Genomic DNA, 21,888 nt, shown 5'->3' with positions numbered 1-21,888 from the left:
TGTGCCCCAATATGTTATAAAGCATTGTACAATATAATGGATAAAATTAGTTTTAATTCGACCAGAAATCTGTATCAACTCTCGGTCATAGAATCATAGAAAGTGTGGGTTGGAAAGGACCTCAGGAGATCATCTAGTCCAACCCCCTGCTCAAATCAGGACCATCTCCAACTAGATCATCCCAGCCAAAGCTTTGTCTAGCCAGGTTTAGAAAACATCCAAGGGTGAAGAATCCACCACCTCTCTGGGTAACCTGTTCCAGTGTTTTACTACCCTCCTAGTGAGAAAATTCTTCTTACTATCTAACCTAAACTTCCCGTGCTGCAACTTGAGACCATTGCTCCTTGCTCTGTCATCTGCCACCACTGGGCATGTCCACACATGCAAGCACGTGCACTTGCAGCAGCTCAAATAGAAGCGGTGCAAATTTGAGCTGGGGCTTTTTGCCTCAGCACATGTGCCCAGACACACACTTCATTGTGAAGCAAATTGTGCCACTTGGGGCAAAATAACCCTGCCTGGCTCCTCCTGGATCTACAGCCAGAGGGAGCTAGATCCCAGGGCCAGCACCTGTGCTGTTCCCAGCAGTATAAAAAGCTGCCCTATCCTGGCCCTATCAGTACAAGAAGCTGCCCTGGCAAGTAGCTCAGGGCCACTCACTCTCAGGAGCTTCTGGGGCCCAGACAATTGGTACCTGGTGACATTACCCCCTTGTGCCAGCTGGATTGCTGAAGCAGCCCTGAGAGTTCCCTGCACCCTTTACCCACTGGAGCAGTTTGGGAGTGGGGGCTGCTGCCTGGCTGCGACCTGCTGCACGCCTGCCAGACCGGGATGAGGCATCTACCCCTCTGGCCAGCTGCCAGTGGGCTGTGGTTGCAGATTTGGCCTTTGCATGGCATTACTGCCATGTGTGCCCCCTGCCCGGCCATCTGGGCAGCTATTGCCCAGAAGATGTTCCGGGTGTGATGGCCTGAACTGTCAAAGCATGTCCTCCTGGCCAGAATTAGCCAGGAGGTCAGCCACCTCTAGCTGAGTCCAAGGTGCCAGATCTGAGCGGGCAGGGTCCTGCCACTGGCCTCCCTAACAGGAATTGTGGTGTTCCCTATTTTAAAACTGAGAAATCCCTGATAAAAAATATCCTGAAGTCACTCTGTAAATGAGTACTAGATAGATAGATAGATAGATAGATAGTAGTCTTTTGTTTTAATTGTGGAGGAACATGGGTCGCGGGGTATTTTACAGATATCTATATATCTATATATAGACACAGAGACACAGATCAGTTGGGCAATGTTTTATTGATTTATCTACAGTGTTAAAGCAATTTGGAGGTCTACCAGTGTCTCTATATGTCCCACCCCCGCTTGCTCCCCCAGCCCCCCGGATTGATGCCCCATCTGGCCCTATCCCCTGCTGGCTCCTGCAGCTCCCCCCCTGCCCGATGACTGCCCAACCCAGCCCCACCCCCTGCTCGCTCCCTTAGACCCCCCCCAATGGCTGTTCTGCCCAACCCCATTCTCTGCTTGCACCCCAGCCCCACGATGACTGCCCCCCCAGCCTCTGGCACTTAAAAAAAAAAGCCTCTATTCACTGCAGGAGCAGGGGCTGTGGGGGCTCTAGGGCCTCCTGGCACAGTCCCTCCCCCAGGCAGCACAGGGCTTTGAGATGCTGCAAGAGGCATGTGCACCTCTTGCACATCTGGAAGCCTCCACTGAGAACAGTCCAGCTCCATCTTCTTTCAAGCCCCCCTTCAGGTAGTTGAAGACTGCTATTAAATCCCACTTAGTCTTCTCTTGTCTAGAGTAAATAAGCCCAGTTCCCTGTCCCTAAATAAGCCCAGTTCCCTGTCTTTCCTCATAAATCATGTCCTTCAGGTCATTCTGAATCCTAGCCCTAACCTTCAGCATATCTATTACTCCCCCCAGCTTGGTGTCATCTGTAAACTAAGGGTGTACTCTATGCCATCTACCAGGTCATTGAGGACATTGAACAAAACCAACCCCAGGACAGACCCCTGGGGCACTCCACTTGATACCAGCAGCCAACTAGACATCGAGCCATTGATTACTATTCTCTGAGTCCGATGCTTCAGCCAATTTTCTATCCATTTTCAGTCCATTCATCCAGCCCATACTTTCTTAGCTTGTCTGCAAGAATTCTGTGGGAGACCGTAACAAAAACCTTGCTAAAATCAAGGTATATCACATCCATCGGTGTCCCTGCATTCACAGAGTCAGTCAACTCATCAGAGAAGGCAATCAGGTTGGTCAGGCATAACTTGTCCTTGGTGAAGCCATGCTCACTGTTCCTAATCACCTTCTCCTCCAAGTGCTTACAAATGGATTCCTTGAGGATCTGCTCCATGATTTTTCCAGGGACTGAGATAAGGCTGAGTGATCTATAGATTCATAGATTCATAGATGTTAGGGTCGGAAGGGACCTCAATAGATCATTGAGTCCGACCCCCTGCATAGTCGGGAAAGAGTGCTGGGTTTAGCTGACCCCAGCTAGATGCCCATCTAACCTCCTGTTGAAGACCCCCAGGGTAGGGGAGAGCACCACCTCCCTTGGGAGCCCATTCCAGACTTTGGCCACTCTAACTGTGAAGAAGTTCTTCCTAATGTCCAGTCTAATTCTGCTCTCTGCTAGCTTATGGCCATTATTTCTTGTGACCCCCAGGGGTGCCTTGGTGAGTAAAGCCTCAACAATTCCCTTCTGTGCCCCCATGATTAACTTATAGGCAGCCACAAGGTCGCCTCTCAACCTTCTCTTGCGGAGGCTGAAGAGGTCCAGGTGCCTCAGTCTCTCCTCACAGGGCTTGGCCTGCAAGCCCTTAACTATATGTGTGGCCCTTCTCTGGACCCTCTCCAGGTTATCCACATCCCTCTTGAAGTGTGGCACCCAAAATTGCACGCAGTATTCCAACTGCGGTCTGACCAGCGCCCAATGGAGGGGAAGTATCACCTCCTTGGATCTGTTGGTCATGCATCTGCTGATGCACAATAAAGTGCCATTAGCTTTTCTGATGGCTTCATCACACTGACGACCCATGTTCATCTTGGCGTCCACTAGGACTCCAAGATCCCTTTCTGCTTCCGTTCCACCAAGCAGGTCATTTCCTAGGCAGGAGGTATGCTGGACATTTTTCCTCCCTAGGTGCAGCACTTTGCATTTCTCCTTGTTGAATTGCATTCTGTTGTTTTCCGCCTATATGTCCAATCTGTCCAGGTCTGCTTGTAGTTGTTCCCTGCCCCCCAGCGTGTCCACTTCTCCCCACAGTTTTGTGTCATCTGCAAACTTGGACAGAGTACACTTCACTCCCTCGTCCAAGTCGCTGATGAAGACATTGAAGAGTACTGGTCCAAGGATCGAGCCCTGTGGGACCCCATTGTCCACATCCTTCCAGGTCGATACCGACCCATCCACTACGACTCTCTGGGTGTGACCCTCTAGCCAATTCGCCACCCACCAGACCGTGTAGTTATCCAAGTCACAGCCTCTTAACTTGTTCACCAGTATGGGGTGGGATACTGTATCGAAGGCCTTCCTGAAGTCTAAGTATACAACATCAACCCCTACTCCTGCGTCCAGGTGTTTTGTAACCTGATCATAAAAAGAGACTAGATTAGTCAGGCATGATCTACCTGCTACAAACCCGTGCTGGTTTCCCCTCAGCATAATTTTTCCTGCCGGGCTCTCACAAATGTGAGCCTTGATCATTTTTTCAAAGACTTTGCCTAGGATGGAGGTGAGACTGACTGGCCTGTAGTTGCCTGGGTCCTCCTTCCTCCCCTTCTTGAAAATAGGGACTACATTGGGCCCTTTTCCAGTCCTCCAGGACCTGGCCCGTGCGCCACGAGTGTTCAAATATTCCCGCCAGTGGCTGCGCAGTGACGTCAGCCAGTGCCTTCAGTACCCTCGGATGGAGCTCATCCGGGCCTGCCGACTTAAACGCATCCAGTTCCTCCAAGTGCCTCTGCACCATCTCAGGGTCTACGCTTGGTAGTCTGGTGGCCTGCTGCTGCCTCTCTACAATCCCAGTGAGAGCCTTGTCTTGCCCCTCGCTTAGGAAGACTGAGGCAAAGAACTCATTGAGGAGTTCAGCCTTGTACCCCCTGTCCGTCACCAATTGCTTATGCCCATTTAGTAGAGGTCCTATTCCACCCTGGGCCTTCCTTTTACTCCCTATATATCTAAAGAACAATTTTTTGTTATCCTTAACTTGGGATGCCATCCTCAGCTCCATGGTAGCTTTGGCCTGTCTAACTGCCTCCCTACAAGCACGAGCAGAGGAGGTATACTCCTCTTTAGTAATCTCTCCCTGTTTCCACTTTTTATATGCCCCCCTTTTAGCCCTTAGACTGCTCTGGATTTGTCTGGTCAGCCAAGGAAGCCTCTTGCCCCCTTCCCCCTTTTTCCCCGCATTGGGATCATCTCCCTCTGTGCCCAAAGGATCATTTCTTTAAGGCACAGCCACCCTTCCTGGGCTCCCATCTCTTCAAAACTCTTACTCTGCAGTGCGTCCTTGACTAAACGCCTGAGTTCATTGAAATCAGCTTTCCTAAAGTCTAGCACTTTCAACCTACTAGTTACCTTACCCACTCGACGTCTTATGGTGAATCCTATTATTTGGTGATCACTGTCCCCCAGGTGACCACCAATCTGTAGGTCTCCTAACAATGTCATCCCCCGTTGCCCATACCAGGTCCAGTAAACCTGGATCCTCCTTCTTCCCTTTCTTAAATATGGGCACTATATTTTCCCTTTTCCAATCATCTGGGGCCTCTCCTGAGCACCATAATTTTTCAAAGATGATGGCCAATGGCTCTGCAATCACATCAGCCAACTCCCTCAGCACCCTCAGGCAAATCCCTTCCAGCCCTATGGACTTGTACACTTCAGCTTTTCTAAGTAGTCCCTAACCTGTTCTTTCAGCACTGAGGGCTGCTCCCCTCCTCCCCGAACTGTGCTGCCCGGTGCAATAGTCTGGGAGCTGACCTTGCCTGTGAAGACAGAAGCAAAAAAGGCATTGAGCACTTCAGCCTTTTCTGCATCCTCTGTTACAAAGTTGCCTCCCCCATTCAATAAGGGACCCACACTTTCCCTGATCCTCCTTTTTGCTACTGACATACTTGTAGAAACCCTTCTTGTTACCCTTCACATCCCTTGCTAGCTGCAACTCCACTTGCACTTTGACCTTCCTGACTTCATCCCTGCATGCCTGAGCAATGCTTTTAGATTCTTCCCTGGTTATTTGTCCAAGTTTCCACTTATAAGCTTCCTTTCTGTGATTTAGTTTACTGAAAAGTTCCCTGCTGAGCCAAGCTGGTCTTCTGCCATACTTGCAAGTCTTGCTGAGCATTAGAGTGGTTTGTTCCTGCACTCTCAGGAACTTTGAAGTACAGCCAGCTCTCCTGGACTCCTCTTCCCCTAAGTCTGGCTTCCCAGGGGATCCTGCCCAGGAGTTCCCCGAGTGAATTGAAGTCTGCTTTTCTGAAGTCCAGGTCCTCATTGTGCTGCTCTCCATCCTTCCTGTCCTCAGGTCCCTGAACTCAATCATGCTACTGCGTTATCATAACAGGGAAGTCACATCACATCACTGACTCTTTTCTTATCTTTGGTACATCTTATAGTCTGGAAGCTCTTTAATGCAGGACTACATGGTTTGCAGAACTTCAAACAACTGTGTACCAAACTTCACTGAGACTGTGCTACTGTGAAATAAAGAAGTCATTGGTACCCTACTTCTGTGATCCATGTTCCCCCAAAGCAAGGTTAGTATTATAAAAAATGCCTTTTGTTCTGTTAGATCTTTTAACGTAGTACTGGATTAACTCTGACTGAATCTTTTATGTAAGTCATAATGTAGAAGTACTTGGTAGGGAAGAAAATGTCATTTATCTGTGGGCTTTTTAACATAACAAAAATCAATAGGATGGCTGTTTCAAATGAGAAATAAAGCATGCTTTTTTTTAAACAATGAGAATGATTATAGTCTTAGAACAAACTTCAAGTCTCTTTTTTTCCCCCCTCACAGCTATTGTTCTTGGTCTCCTTCTTTCAAGGTTATTTGATAATGGCAATAGGCAAAAGCTGCCGTAAATGAGACACTCTTCCAGGGAAGAAACAGAATATTTCCATCTTTTTAATACTCCTAAAGTTATTAATTAATTGAATGGGCAGAAAATTTATCTGGTTGCTTAAAACCAGAAACAAATCTTGACCAGAATTAGAGCCTTAAAAAGAAAGTTTTATTCAGGAAGTCAAAATCGCTTCTTTGTGAAAGTACGTCCTTCTGGTACCGAGTCACTGCTGATTGAGAACAATTGGTATTGTTAGGAATGTAAATTGGACATTGTGATAATACTCTGATGGCTGATAAAATAGCCCTGAGGGTCTAACTGCCAAAATTGTATTATACAAGGTACAATCCTTTCATTATCTTTTTGTCCTCTGTCAAGAATATTGTGTCCTGCACAAATATTGCGTGAACTGTTCAAAATTAAGCTGACATGCTGCCATCTCACTGCAGTAAACACCTTAGTAGCTTTGACTGAGAATATTACACAACAGCAAGGCCACAAGAACTGGAGCTCTTTGGTGCCATGAACGCTGCGTCTGTACTGGGTGGACCAATAGTGAGGACGATCACACCTCATGCATATGGGCAGCAAAGTAAACGTGGGCCTGCAATATGGATAAAGACTGAAGGAAAAGCAGGGGTAAGCACATTAAATTCTTCTAGGCAATTCAGTCTTGGTCAGACCCTCTTCTTTCTATAGAAGTTACTTCCTCAGGGCAACAGTAATACTTCACACTAGTCCACCAGTAGTGGGGAAGGATCTCTTAACATTATCAGAAAAGAGAAATAAATCCTTAGTTGTTAACTGAGCAGAATTTTAGGAATTAAAAAAAAATAGCAGAACTGAAACCAAAGTTCTATGAGTGAGGCATTTCTTCGTAAAGGCTCTTCTGAATTCTACCTTTAGAAGATGTCTGTTGCACACAGTTTCTTCCCTAAAACACACACAATGAGTCATATTTTCCTTCTGGTTGATCTGACTGAAAGTCAATCAAACCTAATGGAAACCAGGTGACACTGAATGGAGTAAGTGCCTCATTAAGCATACATGTATTCTCTTTGCCATATTATGCAGAAGTCTTTCTGCAGGTCTGTTGTCAAGTTCAAGCACTATAAATTGGGGCCAAGAATTGTGGCACCACCATGGGCAGACCTAGGTTTTTGAAAAGAGGCATGGTGTGATGCCTTATCACATACAACACAATTTTATCCAGTTAACAAGAAACTAGAAGCTTTATAATGACCTAGGAACCCAGGGCTATATTATTCAGTTTAAAATTGAATTAAAAATAACCTTATTGAAATGTGCATTACTATACTATACTATACCATATATTATGTATAAAAAACAAAGCAAACTAGGTAAAAGTAATCAAAAGATGTGTTTCATTAGTCCACTAGTCATTAGTATTAAGTGCACATCAATTTTTTCAGATTTCTTAAACAAAATCTAGCCTTCTTGGGCATCTTGACAGGGCATCCAAGATGCCCAAGTGACAGTCACTGAAAGTTATTTCTACACTTGAGTGAATGTGTTTAGTTAGAGATAAAAACAGTCTTCAGGGCTGTGAAATAGGAGCTACAGTACCAGCTAACAGACAGCAGAATTGCAAAAGGAAGGCTAGCTTGATTAGTAGAACATAAAGACCATTAAAAAAAAAAGAGAGAGGGTCATTAGCACCTGTGGAATGATGAGTTTAGAAGGAATCAGGTAGATAATAATGAGCCATGAAGTCAAGTGACTCCCTCACTGCTGCCTGAATGCTGCTGCCACTGCCAGACAGTTGGTTTTAAACTTTGAATGGAACACGATTCAAAGAGGGGGTGCAAATGCATCACTGCACCTCCCCAGATCTGCCCTTGATAACTACCACACTCTTTAATTCTGCAGATACTCACCTATCAGCACATAACCCTGCCCTCCATTCCTTCTCACAACAGGCTCAGAACTGCCTCAAAAGCAACAGAAATTCTTTTTGATTACTACATTTGGAGGAAGCTTCAAAAGAGAGGCTTTTCTGAAAAGTGGCTCGCTTGAATGTGCACCCAGAACTGTAGCACCTTGAGCTGGGTTGGAGCATCCCTGGCTGGAAGTACTATTTATGAGTATTATCTTGCTGAAGAGTTAATTAGTTTACTCCAGGATAATAGGGGAGCTCATGTAGATGCACAACATTTACTGCAGAGCTAATTAGTCTACTCTGCAGTATATGTCTTGTGTAGATGCTCCCAGTATAAGGAAAAAGAAATTACAAGATGGCATAATGGGCAGCTTCTCAGTGGGTGTAATTTGTCATAGTTCCACTGACATCAATAGCTCTATGACATCCCTGATGCTGTCTATCAGTAAAACAAGTGTCAAAGACAAAGAGCAAGACAAGATGCTTCTTCCTGTTTATGATCCAACCACCAGTGATATGCATCTTTCTCCAATTTTTTTTTATTTTGCCCAAGCAATCTTCAGCTTTTCAGCAGTTTAATCAAGATAACACTGCAGCCCTCTCAAGAAGCTGACCAGATAACATTTTATGAATATTCTTACCAAACACATGCTTGAACCAAGGCTATAGATACATATTTGGCTTCTACCACATAATTAAAACATGCATTTAATTTAATATCTCTACATTCTAATCATGTTGCATGTGACTGACTCATACAACTACTTAGAGAAAATACTTTCTTTACCCTCTGCAGTGCAAATCAAGGTCAAACAAAGTAACTATGGATCAAATTACTCCCAGTTCCATCAGTATGCATCCATAGGCACTACAATGACATGATGAATAGATCTGGAGTTTACCAAAGTAAACCAAGACAAGGCACTTGCACCAGGAAATAATAAGCAGCAAGTGTAGCTGCTCTCTGTCTATGCTCTCTGTTTCCAATTAATTTTTTGCACCATTTTCTTAGAAGCTGTGTCAAACCTACTGTGACTGCCCAAGTAGTTCAGAGACTTTCATTCCCCATCATGGGACTGATGGCTTCAAGGAAGAATTTTTTCTTGTTAAATAAATAACTAAGCCTGATATAATCTGTTTCAATATATGAGAAAAGTCTATAGAATTTTAAATAATTGGTTTAAATAATGTATCACATCCGTGTAGCAGTAGGCAGAAAGGCATAGATAAACACCTTTTTAGTATTCCCTACTCAAACTAAACAATATTCAACTCAGTCCTCCCTGAAGACTTATTTCTGAAGAACTAAGACCCTTTTTTCCAAACAACAGTCTTAACTTTGAATATGAGCTTAAGTTAATACAGTCTTCACTCCCAGCATCCATAGGCTTCACACACACTCCTCTACACAATATTGATGGATGCTGAAGTTAGCCTTCATTTGCTTCTGTTAGAAGGATTACCCAGAGCTCAGTTCAATAAATATCAAAGGAGTACAAGGACTTGCCCTCTGTAACAATAGGTACATAGCTTCTATTAAACTAAATATGAGATTAAGTTTAAGAAACACTAGAAAAAACAAGCCCTAACACAACGTATCCATTAAGGAAACCAAAAGCAATATGTAGGAGTTGTCATGGAACCTGCAAGGGCATGTTTGGATCTACATGTGAAGGAGCAAAACATCCCAGAGTCATTTCCAATTCTTGATGCTTCTTCCAGTTCTAATAACTTGCTTCATGCCACAAGCGCTAAGTACAGACATTCAAAAAGTCCAAGGCAGAAGTGTTCCAAGTATTGTGCTTTACTCAAAGTGCTTTAGATTAGGTCGGGACCAAACAGAACAGACATGCACTATTTGGTAGGGGGAGTTCAGAGCCTGCCTGCATTAGCTGAGGCCAGCAGCCTGGGGGTGCGCTCACACACATCCCAGCATGCCCTCCAGGCTGCCCGGTCTGCCAGAGAGTCCCATGCACAACCAAATGGGCGAGCCATTCCTGGTTGGCTGCCTGGTGCAAGGGAGCAGTCTGCCTTTCCTTGCTGCTGTCAGTGACAGGAAGCCTCACTCCCCACAGAGAACTAGCAGCAGCAGCAGTGCCACGCTATGGTCCTGCCAGCCCCGTGCACACAGGGCACAGCAGATCACAACCATCGCTCACTTGCTCTTCCTGCCCTACCTTGCTGTTGACACCTACCAAGGGGCCCAGTCCTTCCAACTGTGGAGTGCCCCCTCTCTGCCTAGGGACATTATCTAATGCTAGAAAAATATAGCAATACAGACACTCCCTTTCTCCACCTCCCTGCCTGTGGCCAAGAAGCCAAGTATACTGAGCTCCAGCGTGCCCCTGTATGATGGGGGTAGGGGAGGAAGAGCAGAGGAGCCCACTAAGTCACCTGGCATGCTGGCAGAATGCAATTTACCTTGACTCACGATGGAGAGTTAAGAACTTATCCTACAAATCCTGACTTGGGGAAATAGTCTTATTTAAGAGACTAACTGGAGTACCAACTTCTTTGATCAGGTCCATGACAAGACAAGTGTATAACATACATTATAAACAAGTCAGATAAAGCATGAGGCACTAGTTAGGGAACTACATTTTTCCTTTTTTCTCTGAGCCACATTTTATTTTTACTATTCAAAGCCTGGAACTGAATGGCCATTTTGAATACATCAGGGTTGCTATCAGGATAGACAATGTCCTGTTGCTTGTAAAGTACTTTAACAAGAACAGCAGTATTATTATTTACAGCATTTTGATATTTTAAAGATTTGCTAGTATATTCTTTTGTTGCATTGAGCCAACTCTTTTCATTATTATTCATCTTTGTAATGGTCTTTAATTTTTAGGTTTTTTATTGGAATAAAAAAAGCTGTTTAATTTTTGGATTAGAAATGGATACTTAGATGCTCAAGGAGTTGCACACCAGCTCTGCCAGGTGCCTGAGCTTCTGTCTGGTCTGACGTATACACCACATTTAAAAATAAAATATGTTATTGTAGAAGTTTGATTTTTAGTATATGATTTGGATTTTTTTCCAGTTTCAAGATGGCAAACCCTCCTCCCAAAAGAAGTACTTCTGGGGACAAGGGGAGGGACTTCAAGCAGCAAAGATCAGGAGTTAGGGTCAGGACTTCTGGTCCCCAGATGGCAACCAGGGTTGAGGCATCTGTCAAGGGGCAGGGCTACTCTTGCAGCCCTTGACAACTCACCAAAACTCATTAAACAGCCCTCCAGCTGAAATATTTTTGTCTTGATTTATGTGCGTTTGCATAGTGTATATAGAGATAATTGCATAATAGTGCAAATTTAAGTCTTATTCTTGTATTTAAATCTAGCACCTATACTCAAGCTGCCTGTGCTTCATTATCACTTGTTAACAGCTACCTGTCATTGTTGTAATAAACTCCACATCTTTGTTGCCCAGCTGCTGGTGATATGATGTTGCATTATTTTGAGATGACACATCTAGCTACCAACAGACTTACCTACAGCACAGTATGATGGAGCCGGATTGGCCTGGCCCTGCTCCCTGCTACCCTGTGCAGCTCCGAGGACTTGGCCACGAGGACTTCAGCCCTCCAGCTGAAATAATTGCCTGCCCCTGCTCTATTAAATGGTTTATTCCCACTGAAGGTTTAGTAGTGGGAGAACAGAGCCAATCTGGGAGGTCTGGGAGGATTACAGTGGTGCAGTTGTACCCCCTCCCTTTCTTTGCTGCTCCAGCCAAAGTTTAAAGCCAATTGCTCAGCAGGGGCAGCACCGTTTCTATTCAGACAGCAGTGAGGGAGTAATTGACTTCATGGGTCATTATTATTTACTTGATTCCTTCTAAACTCTTAATTCCACAGGGGTTAACAATACTCTCTCCTTTTAATAGTCTTTAGTGGTTCCAGTACTCATGCTATCCTTACTTCTGTGATTCTGCTGTCTGTTAGCTGCTACTAATAATGTAGTTCCCATTTCAGAACCCTGCTGACTGGTTTTTAACTCTAGGTGGAAACATTAAATTAGGTGTGGAAATGTTAAGTTAGGTAAACATTAGTTCAGATGGAAATAACTTTCAGTGAAGTATGAGATGCACTGCCAAAATGCTCAAGAAGGCTGGATTTTGTTCTATGCATCTGCTACAGATGTACATTTTAGTCCTGTAGTCATTAGAGGAATGAAATAGCAATTTTTGATTATTTTTTGCCTAGTTCATTGTGGCTTTATATATATTTGGTATGATATAGCAAATGAATGGACGTTACAATACATTTTGTGGGTTTGGTTTTTTGTTTTTGTTTGGCTGCAATCACATTGAATAATATAGCTCTAGGTCCCTCGATTACTAGTAAAGCTTCTAGTTTCTAACTAGAAAAAATGTGTGTTGTGTTATACATGATGTACCCACATGCACATGAGTATTAAGTACTCTGGAAATGTGTGTGTTTAGGATGAGAAAATGAAATGAAGGGGAAAACAGACAAGTTTGTCATAAAATTAAAGTTAATCCCACAAATAGAGAATATAAGAGACTTTGGTCATGTGTAGATGAAACAAGGGGCATGTGTGCATGACACTTTAAAATAGGTAAATGCTTTTGCACCACTTTAATGGTGTCAGTGTTTGCACATGTCAGTGGTGTATTGCAAAGTAATTCCAGCTGCTGTAGCAAATATGGCAGCGTAATGCGCCTTAAATGACTTGGGGTGCAGCAAACAAAACTCCTCTGAGGAGTTTTAGTTTGATGCCCTATAGCCGTAGAGCAAAGCACCGGGCTCCATGCAGCCCAGGGGTTCTGCAGCAAGCCCATGAAGGCAGCCTGGCAGCAGCCCGGGAAGGCAGGCTCCACCTAATAAAACAGAAAAATGGCAATCTTTTTTTTTCCCCAGGAGCCTACCTGCCTGCCTGAGCTGTGTGGGGACCTGGTGCTTCCCTCCACTGCTGCAGTGCCCCCCAGGACTGCCTGAGTTGGGTGCCTGCAGGTGGGAGCAATGGGGGGGGGGGGCTGCCACTGCTGCGGAGGGAATCATCAGCCCCCCCTGCAGTCCAGGGACTGCTGGCAGTTCATCCGCCAGCAGCTCACCCACCCCTCCCCACTGCCAGAGAGGTAGGTAAGTGCAAGGGTGTGTGCATGACACTGGGGTTTACTTGGTCCTAAATTGAAGTGGTATTTTTAAAAACCCACCACTTTAATTTAGGGCCCCCATTTCTTCTACATTATAAAAAAAACAAACAGATTAGCTGTGTCCCAGGGGTATGAGCACGGGTGAGCGAGAAGCCCTGCCCGCGGGGGAATCCAGGACAGTGGTAACCCAACCCCAGAGAGAAAACCCCGAAAGGAAGAACCACTTACCTGTTTCAGGATGCTGAACACAAAACGAGCCATGCCAGGAAGAAAGACCCATGTGGTTCATCAGCTGCGCTTATCTGCAGCTGGAGCTGGCATGGGCATGTGACATCAGTGGGGAACGCCGCCCAGCGGGAGAGATAAAAGCCAGCACCAAGAGGGAGCCGGGGGGAATGCTAGAGGTAGCCGAGGCTGCAAAGATTCCCCACACCGGTTAAAGCCAGCACCAACAGGCAAGGGAAGGTCCTGTGAAGGGGGAGGTCCTGGAGGCAGTGGAGGCTGCAAAGTCTCCTCACACCGGCTGCAGATGGCACCAGGGCATAAAAGTGGAGCCGGCTCAAGGAAGAGCCAAAGAGAACCTCAGCAGAGGCAAGAGCCCAGAGTAATGCAGCAGGGCACACTGAGGCACAGGCTAGGGCTGGAGGGTAGAGGGGCTGGTTAGCCCAATGATCCCTCCCCTTTCTTTGTTTTTTTTTTTATCCTATTTGCCTTTTCCTTTCTTTTCTTCTCCTCCTTACTGCTTACTTCTTCATTTCCTTTTGGTGCAGGTTGTTATATAGAGTTCTTCCCTTTTTTCGTTTGTTTGTTGTTGTCCATGATCCTTCAGCAGCAAGAGATGGCAGTATTTCTAAGATGACAGTGGTGCACCAAGCCACCAAGCAACCATCCAGCCTCCAGAGAGAGGTACATCGGAGAGTTGGGTATCCAGTCACCCAAAGTCCAACCCAGGAAAGTAAGACCAATGACTCAAAAAAAGAGTGCAAAGATCAGGAATTGAGGTAACAGAAAGGCAAGCTGCATAACATGAAGAGTCTCGTCTCAAGGGCTGGCACATGGATGGAGTGTAGGGGAGGTGGAGCCCCACATATATCCGCCAGGAGGCATGACCATTCCCAAGGGACCCTCAACAGGGGACCCCACCACTGAAGATCCATCCAAAGTCGTGGCAAGAGAGTTTTGGGGTCCTCCCCAAGGTAATCAAGGGCTCCTTCAGAAGGCACACGAAGCCTTACTGCACCCAACATCTGGCACACATGCCAGAGCAGCATGGGAGCGGATATTCGAATCGAGGCGGGCACAAGCTGATTTAATACTGGGATTAAAACAAAGTAAGAGAATGCTTAGAGAGATGGATTTGACTTTAGAAAAGGCAATACAAATTTGTCAGGTAGCAAAACACAAAGAGAAGCGCTGGGGATAGGCACAGAGCATATGACCAAGGACCATGCTAAGTCAGTAGACTTAACAGAAATCGAAGTCATCAAGGACAGAAGCATGAAGGCAGGAAATAATGCCTGGCATATGTATTTGAAGTAGGAAATACCCAGCATTTGAAAAAATGTATACTAAACCCAATCCATGCTGAAGCAAGCAGAAAAGTAGGGAATTGCATTAAATACCAAAAAAAAAAAAAAATGTTTCCTCAAATTAAGAGAAAAAAAACTGTTCTTAAGCACAATACTACCCTAAAGGAAATTAAAGTACAGTAATGCAAAAGCTTGGCTCATTAAAGTGCACAAATACCCCACATACCATACAAGAGAAACATGGACACAAGTCAATTCAATAACAAAAATTAAAATGCGGCATTCTAAGGAACAAAAAGAAGTGGAAGAGTCTGAAATGTCTCTGAGAGGCTTTTCTTGAGACAGAACATGCTAACACTTACATATAAGGAAAAGTGGTGAAACCAGAATGTGTGTGTGACTGAGAACAAGCTCAGGGCTGGGTTACAACTTTGACCTGCGCACCTGTCTACATGAGACATCCTGCCTAGTGTTGCCTTCCATGACTTGCTGGTTAAATAAACTGGTGTTTTGAATGGGAGGCTGCCCATTATAATGCCCCAAGGGCGCTATCCTTGGCTCCGTACCACCTCTACACAGTGGCCTATGCCTCACAGATGGCATCTGAAATCATAAAACTTCCTCCCTGGCTCCCTTACTGAGCTGTAGCACTCTGCCTCTGGCCCAAATTCAGCCACAGACATCCAGAGACTTTCCTTGGCCTCCTATAGTCACCCTCTCACCAGGGCTCACACTCATGCCCTCCTACTAGGGAGTTTCACTCATGCCCTCACCCTAGGGCTCACTCTCAACACTTCATTGATCTTGCAGGGCTGGCCCTCATGCAGTCCTTCGGATTGCCCCCCAGGAAACCTTATTCTGCACACCCCTTTGTACAGCCCTTCAGGTACACCCCCTGGGCAGGCCCTACTCTACATCCCATCATGCACAGACCTTCAGGTTGCAAAGGCACCCCCTACTCTGTGCAGGCCACACTACTGCCCCTTCACACTGGGGCCTCCAGGGTCGTCCACCCCTGGGGGGCTCAGGTGGCCACAGCCATGCCTGTCCCCCACCACAACTCTCTACTCTACCCATCACATGGTGGGGGCTGGGGTTAAGGTATGTGCCTTTGACTGGGGAGGTCACTGGCCTGGCATTTCTGGGGGCTGGTCCACCATGAACAGCCCCAGCAGGCCACCCTTCCCCAGCAGGGTGCAGTTTCGGGTCATGCCCTGGACCAAAAGCCTCCAGCCATCCCCATAGCTCCTGCCCTTACTTTCAACATGTTCCAGGAGCAATAGCTGAGCTAGGTGATGTTGCTCCCTCAGTGGCTGGCAACAAACTGCTGCTTCAGCCTTCAGAGCTGGGCTTTAAAATGATCACCCTCATCAAGCACCTGCCGGCTGCCTGCTCCCAGCCCTTGAAGTGGCAGGCACTGAAGGTCCTCTGGCACAGTGTGGTACTAGAGAGGACATGGCCACACTGCCGACTCCAGCGTAGCACGGAGAGCTAGCGTAGGCACCAGCCAGCATAGTGATGGCAACATGGTATTTCACATAGCCTAATTTATCCTGTTGAGAGGCAGAAGAATTAGCCCCACTGTGGAGTCCAGAGAATGGCTGAGGGGATTACTGGAAGCTGCACGAGCTAATAACTGTAAATTCAAGAAAGAATTAATGTCAATTTCAAAAAACAGAAACGACACGCTGGGGAAACAGGCTGACCTCAAAGGGAATCTTGCCCATTGAATCAAAGATCTGGGCAATACTAAGCATGCCAAGACCTGAAGATAAATAAAAGAATTCAAAGGCTGTCAGACCCATTAAATTATGTTGGCAACTATAGCCTCTCACAGCTCCTGCAGGAGGTCACAATTGGGCATGGATCCAGGGCATGGTTCCAGCACAGTGATTTAAAACACATTCTTACATCAGCTGCAGTACTACAGTTTCTTGACCCATTGAAAGACATCAGATATTCCACACATGCCTTGAAAGGAAGCATGGGAGCAACAATATTCATGTGTCTTGGAAATTAGTTACTGTTCTTATCATATGCACCAAGGACTCTATGAAGCCTATCTGATCCTATGACCCCAGCTGACGTCCTGCCCTTTGGGCGGGGGGCTGGACTCGATGATCTTCCGAGGTCCCTTCCAGCCCTAATGTCTATGAAATCTATGAAATCTATGAAGCCCAAAAGATTATACTCAATTTGAGAAAACACTAGAGCCAAGGCTGCATTGTATGAGCTGCCTATTAAATTGAATGCAGTCTAGCTACATCCATACAGCATCATGCAAGGAATATACAGCATAAGGTGGTTTAATGGGCCCTGTCACTCAGTGGTACTGGGATGAGGTGCCACACAAACACAGCTATTCTGCTTCTGGTTTAAGAAGCAGTCCGTGCAGAACAGGGTAGCTTGCTTGAGGGTGTGATTGTGAAGCACGGTAAATTTATTGAATAGTGATGAATTTGGTCTGGCATATGGATATGCAAGATTTCCTGACTTTGTCTTTATCTGCTTCAAACTGACCACAAACCACAGAATGCAGTACACAAAAAATAGACTGCCAAAAACCAAAGACTGCTTCTGAAAATACATATTTGAGAACACCAGTTCCCTCTGTCAATATGCAGCCTGATGATCTAGAACAAGCAGGAAATATCTACGGGGTATTTATAAACTCCTTCTGCAAATTTAAACTTTAATAACTTTGGATATACACATGACAGAAGCAAACTGTAAATGGCAATTGAAAGCATAATTAAGTTTTTTAGCATAGTGTAAGCTATGCATAGGGTGAGGATCACAAATGCAATTCATTAAATCACTCAGCAGCAACTGGAAAATGTTTTCTATGAGCTGGAAAATCAGACTGAACGATGTATCACAAAAGGTGGCAGTTAAGTTGAAGTCTAGAAATTTGAGCTGTATCGTGTTAAACTGAAATGCTACAAAAAGTGATACAAGCTGTCACTAAGGGATAGATGGGAAGCCAACACCTCATAAAACCAAATTCCCATCCACATCTTTCCACTATAACATGAGCTTTCCATGTTCTTGGGAATACTGTTGAAGGATGTATAAATGATTGTTTCTACAGTGATGAGAAGAAGAATAAATCATGGAAAATCATTGAAGAAAACTTTGGAATGACCAAATCACAAAGGAGAGCTAGAGAACTCTTATTCTGGCCACAGAAAGATAGTGATATGAAAGAAGTGATGAGCAAATACAGACATGTCAGAAGTACAAAAGAAGCTGCCCCAAAATTGTAGGGAACAAGGTCAGAACAAATACATTCAGCCTAGAAAAATATGATTATCTTATTAACGCTGGAGTACTGCACCAATGTCCTGCTGGTGTTCACACTTGACAGTATCACTGCTGCAGTTGTCAGACACATTTAATCTGTATTTGCACATCACAGAATTCCGAGAAAAGTGAAAACTGGCAAACGGTCTTATTCCATAAGAGTTGATTCCTGGACTTTGTTAAAACGTTCAACTTTCATCTCGAGACTAATCTCAGATAGTCTTAAACTAATGGATTCGCTGAATGCATAGGAGATACATTAAGGATTTTTTTTTTTCAAAAGCAATCAGTGCAAGGAAGGTGCATATTTAGACTACACAGCAATAGAGCCACCTCCTGCAACATGGAAAATTGCCTGCTGAACTCCTCTTTTACTGTGTATTAATGCCCAGTTACCAGACATGTGATAGGAACAAATGATGACTTAATAGTCTGTGACAGTAAGAAAAAACTGAGAGTAAAAGCAGACAACATATTAAAGCAAGGGTTAGAACTCAAGGCACCCTTCATTAGATTCAAGGCATCTCTCAGAAAATGCCAGCGTTTAGCTTTCACTAGTTTTTTGACTGTGGAAAAATAATTGAGCAATTCTTCTGTTGCAAAAAACTCAGATAACCCACAACATGTCAGAATGGTTTTGAAACTATGGATTCCTGTTTGAAATCACTGGGTTTATCTTGTGAAATACGTGTAGGTGTTTGCACACCTAACAGTGCTAATATTATATTGTACCCTGGGATACCTTTAAAAGGATCTCATAGCACCCTAGGGTGCTGCAGAACTGTATTGAGAATCACTGTTTTAAAGGAACAAGGCTACTGCTACAGTTCAAAAAATAATTTTTTTTGAGAATTTGCCAAATGGGCATTTGTCAGACAAACTTGTGATCCTTTTATTGACATGTCTACACGTTCATTAATGCACAGTAACTACTAGTTTAATACTAGTTTAAACTAACTAGTTTAATACTTGCTTAATGAAATACTAACTAAATGAGCAGTAATTACAGTTACTGTGCAGTAGCACTGGAGCATGGTCTTTTGCGATGCTTACTGAGCAGCAGCCTGATAACACTGCACAGTAGCGTATCAGCATGGTTTTTGACCGGCACACTACTGCACAGTGTTACTAGGCTACTGCGCAGTAAGCATCTCATGTAGACGTGCCCTATGAGACTGAGCAGCCTATTATTGCTGAGGGCTTAGCTAAAGAGGATTTGCTATATATCAGATATGGTTCACAAAGGGACAGAGATAAATTGAGGTTGCATTGCATCTGAGGGGTTAGTAACTTGTTATTTTATTTGTAGTTTGTTAGTTTAGTTTAGTAGGGCATTTAGGACAGTACATGAAAATGGAAAGGTATGCTATTGTGTAAATCTTCTAGGAAATGCAGGGCTGTCTCATTGCCTATGGGCTCAGCATTTAGTGTTTCTGTGTTCCTGTGAGACACTACGCTGGTAAGATTCAAAAGAAAGAAGGAACCAGCGTATGGTCACTCACCACAGCTAAGGAAATGTCAAAGCTTTATTATATTTGTCCAAATTTCAATTCTGAAAAAAGGGTGTGCGGGTCTCCCATGTTTTTGTTTTTCCTTTGGGAAACAAAGGACATGACAGAATATTACCTCCTCAGTCACCGAGTCCAGTCCCCTGTCATCGCAGGCAATAGCGCTGTGCAATTCCTCCTGTAAACTGAACAGGACACATCTTAGACCGGGTTAGGGGTTTTTGCCTCCATTTCTCATGTTCAAAGGCAGCCCCAAACCCTCATTCCTTTTGAGGTCAGAAACTTCTCCTGATTTCCACATTACATTTATTCATAGCCAGCATATGCCCATTTGTTCTTGAAGAACAAACAAAACACTTATAACCAAAGTGCTGCGCTAGGTCTGTCTTCTCTCTGTTTCAGAGACTTCTAAAAGAAGACTAAACAAATACTTAGATGTAGCAGGTTTTGGATCTTGCTCTCCTTACCCTCTTTTAGGTAGCCTGCCCTGCTTATAGAAAATAAACTAGTATCACATCTATGTCAATGTGCTTGTTGGATTACAGCAGCATAACATACAAGTTAATAATTCACTTGATATTTTATCAAGTTACTCAGTCGTTGCTCTTTATTGTTTATTTTAATACTTAAGGCTAGTGGTAGTTACATAATTCTTTTTGCTACACCATTTCAAGGTGAATTACAAGGTCAAACTTGGCTTTCTTTTTTTTCAATATTTTGACTCTATTTCTTATCACTTTTTGGAAATCCAGAAGAGCTATTCTTATGTCTTTGTAGAAATCCTTAAAAAGCTAATCCACGATCATTCTATATTTTTTGTACTTACATGTTGTCATAATTTAAAGTGATGTTATGACACTGCATATCTATTACCAAACTAAATGTAGATCCATATGCTATATATTTTCTTATTGCACTAGAAAAAAGAAGGCTGTATTAAAAAATAAGCCTTGTTTTAAAAGCTTAGTGTTATTAGAAATATGATATTTTTTTTATTGCCACTTTATTGACAGAGTTGCAGTTATATGCTAAAGTGTCTTTGATAGGTAATGCAGATGTTCCCCTCTGTATATGGCCCATGTGTAATTTGACCTTCTTGGTGACTTGATGAAATTTAGCATTGAGGCACTAAGTTAATTGGCCCTCGTAAAGTGGTCTCTGCCAGACACTTGCTAGGAAGCTCTGGGCCCTAACATACTAGATACATGTACTCTTAAGCATCTCCTGGACAGGCTAGGTGCCAGCTCTGTCTTTTTAGCTGGCAATTTTCCTAGAGACAGGGTCCATCTGTCTGCCTTTGTGAAAGTAAGATTGCAGAGTTCAGCAGCTCTAGGTCCCCAGGACTAAGGCTCACTTTCTAGGAAGCCAATGCATGTCATTTCCCAGGGCTCCAATTTTGTGGGCATACTGCAGGGCAGGGCAAAATATAGCCTGTGGGCCAGATCCGGCCTGCCAAGATATTCTATTGGCCCACAAGGTATCTAAAAGTTTAGAAAATTAATATTTATCTGCTCCTAGCTTCCAGTCAAAGATGACAGGAGCCAGGGGCAGTAGGACCCAGGGGAAGCCGGTAGGACCCAGGTAGCTCTGCCCCCCCCACCCCCTCTAGCTTCTCCACTCCCCCCCACAGACCCTGGTAGCCCCACCCCCAATCTCCTGCCAGAGCTTGCTTGCCCCTCCAATCTCCTCAAGCCCCACCCCCCCAACTAACCCCCACAATCCCAATTTACCTTAGATTGGGTGGTCATTTTGAACTTGATCTAACCTCCCCCTAACCTCCCCAAATGTCTGTATGTACCCTTAACTTTAGAGGGTTTAATGTAAGAAATGTGCTGGTCTGGACAGAACAATAACCTTCTATATACCCTTTCCTTGCTCAGTTTCCTCATCACTTGAGCACTCCTTGGCTTAAGTCAGATTCTTTTCAAGTGGCTATGATCCCTTCTCTCTTACTCATGGCTTCTCCTTCTCATCATGGAGCCCCTCTCTCTCCATCTTTGATCTCTACATTTCATGCCTTTATCCTCTCCTGTCCAAATTTCCTCTAAAATGGCTGATGAGAGACTTTTGCTTTTAACACCCAGCCTTACTTTGTCAGGTGCCATGCTGTTTAGTCTTTTCCAGTCATGAAAGCCCCTGCCAGATATGTGGAATTCTGACTGAAAGCAATCAGGCACTCTGTATTGGCTGGGTCAAGTAGTAAATGATGCATTACACTCATGGTAACACCGATCATTTGTCTTTACTGCTGAAGGTGTTAAGTACCTAACTTCAGACTGGAGGGAGATGCCTATGTATATTTGGGATTCACAGCTGTAAACCTCCTGCTGGATAGACACCTAAACATTTTCAAACACCAAGGGGGGATGTAGACCTTTCTTTTAAAGTACAGGAGGAAGCGGTAATGGGACCTCTTTTTTTCTAATTTGCTAGTGGTTAGACCATTCACT

Source organism: Alligator mississippiensis, chromosome 5 (assembly GCF_030867095.1).
Source record: "Alligator mississippiensis isolate rAllMis1 chromosome 5, rAllMis1, whole genome shotgun sequence".
Taxonomy (NCBI): domain Eukaryota; kingdom Metazoa; phylum Chordata; order Crocodylia; family Alligatoridae; genus Alligator; species Alligator mississippiensis.
The sequence above is the reverse complement of the archived record's forward strand: the minus strand, read 5'-3'. Positions refer to the sequence as shown.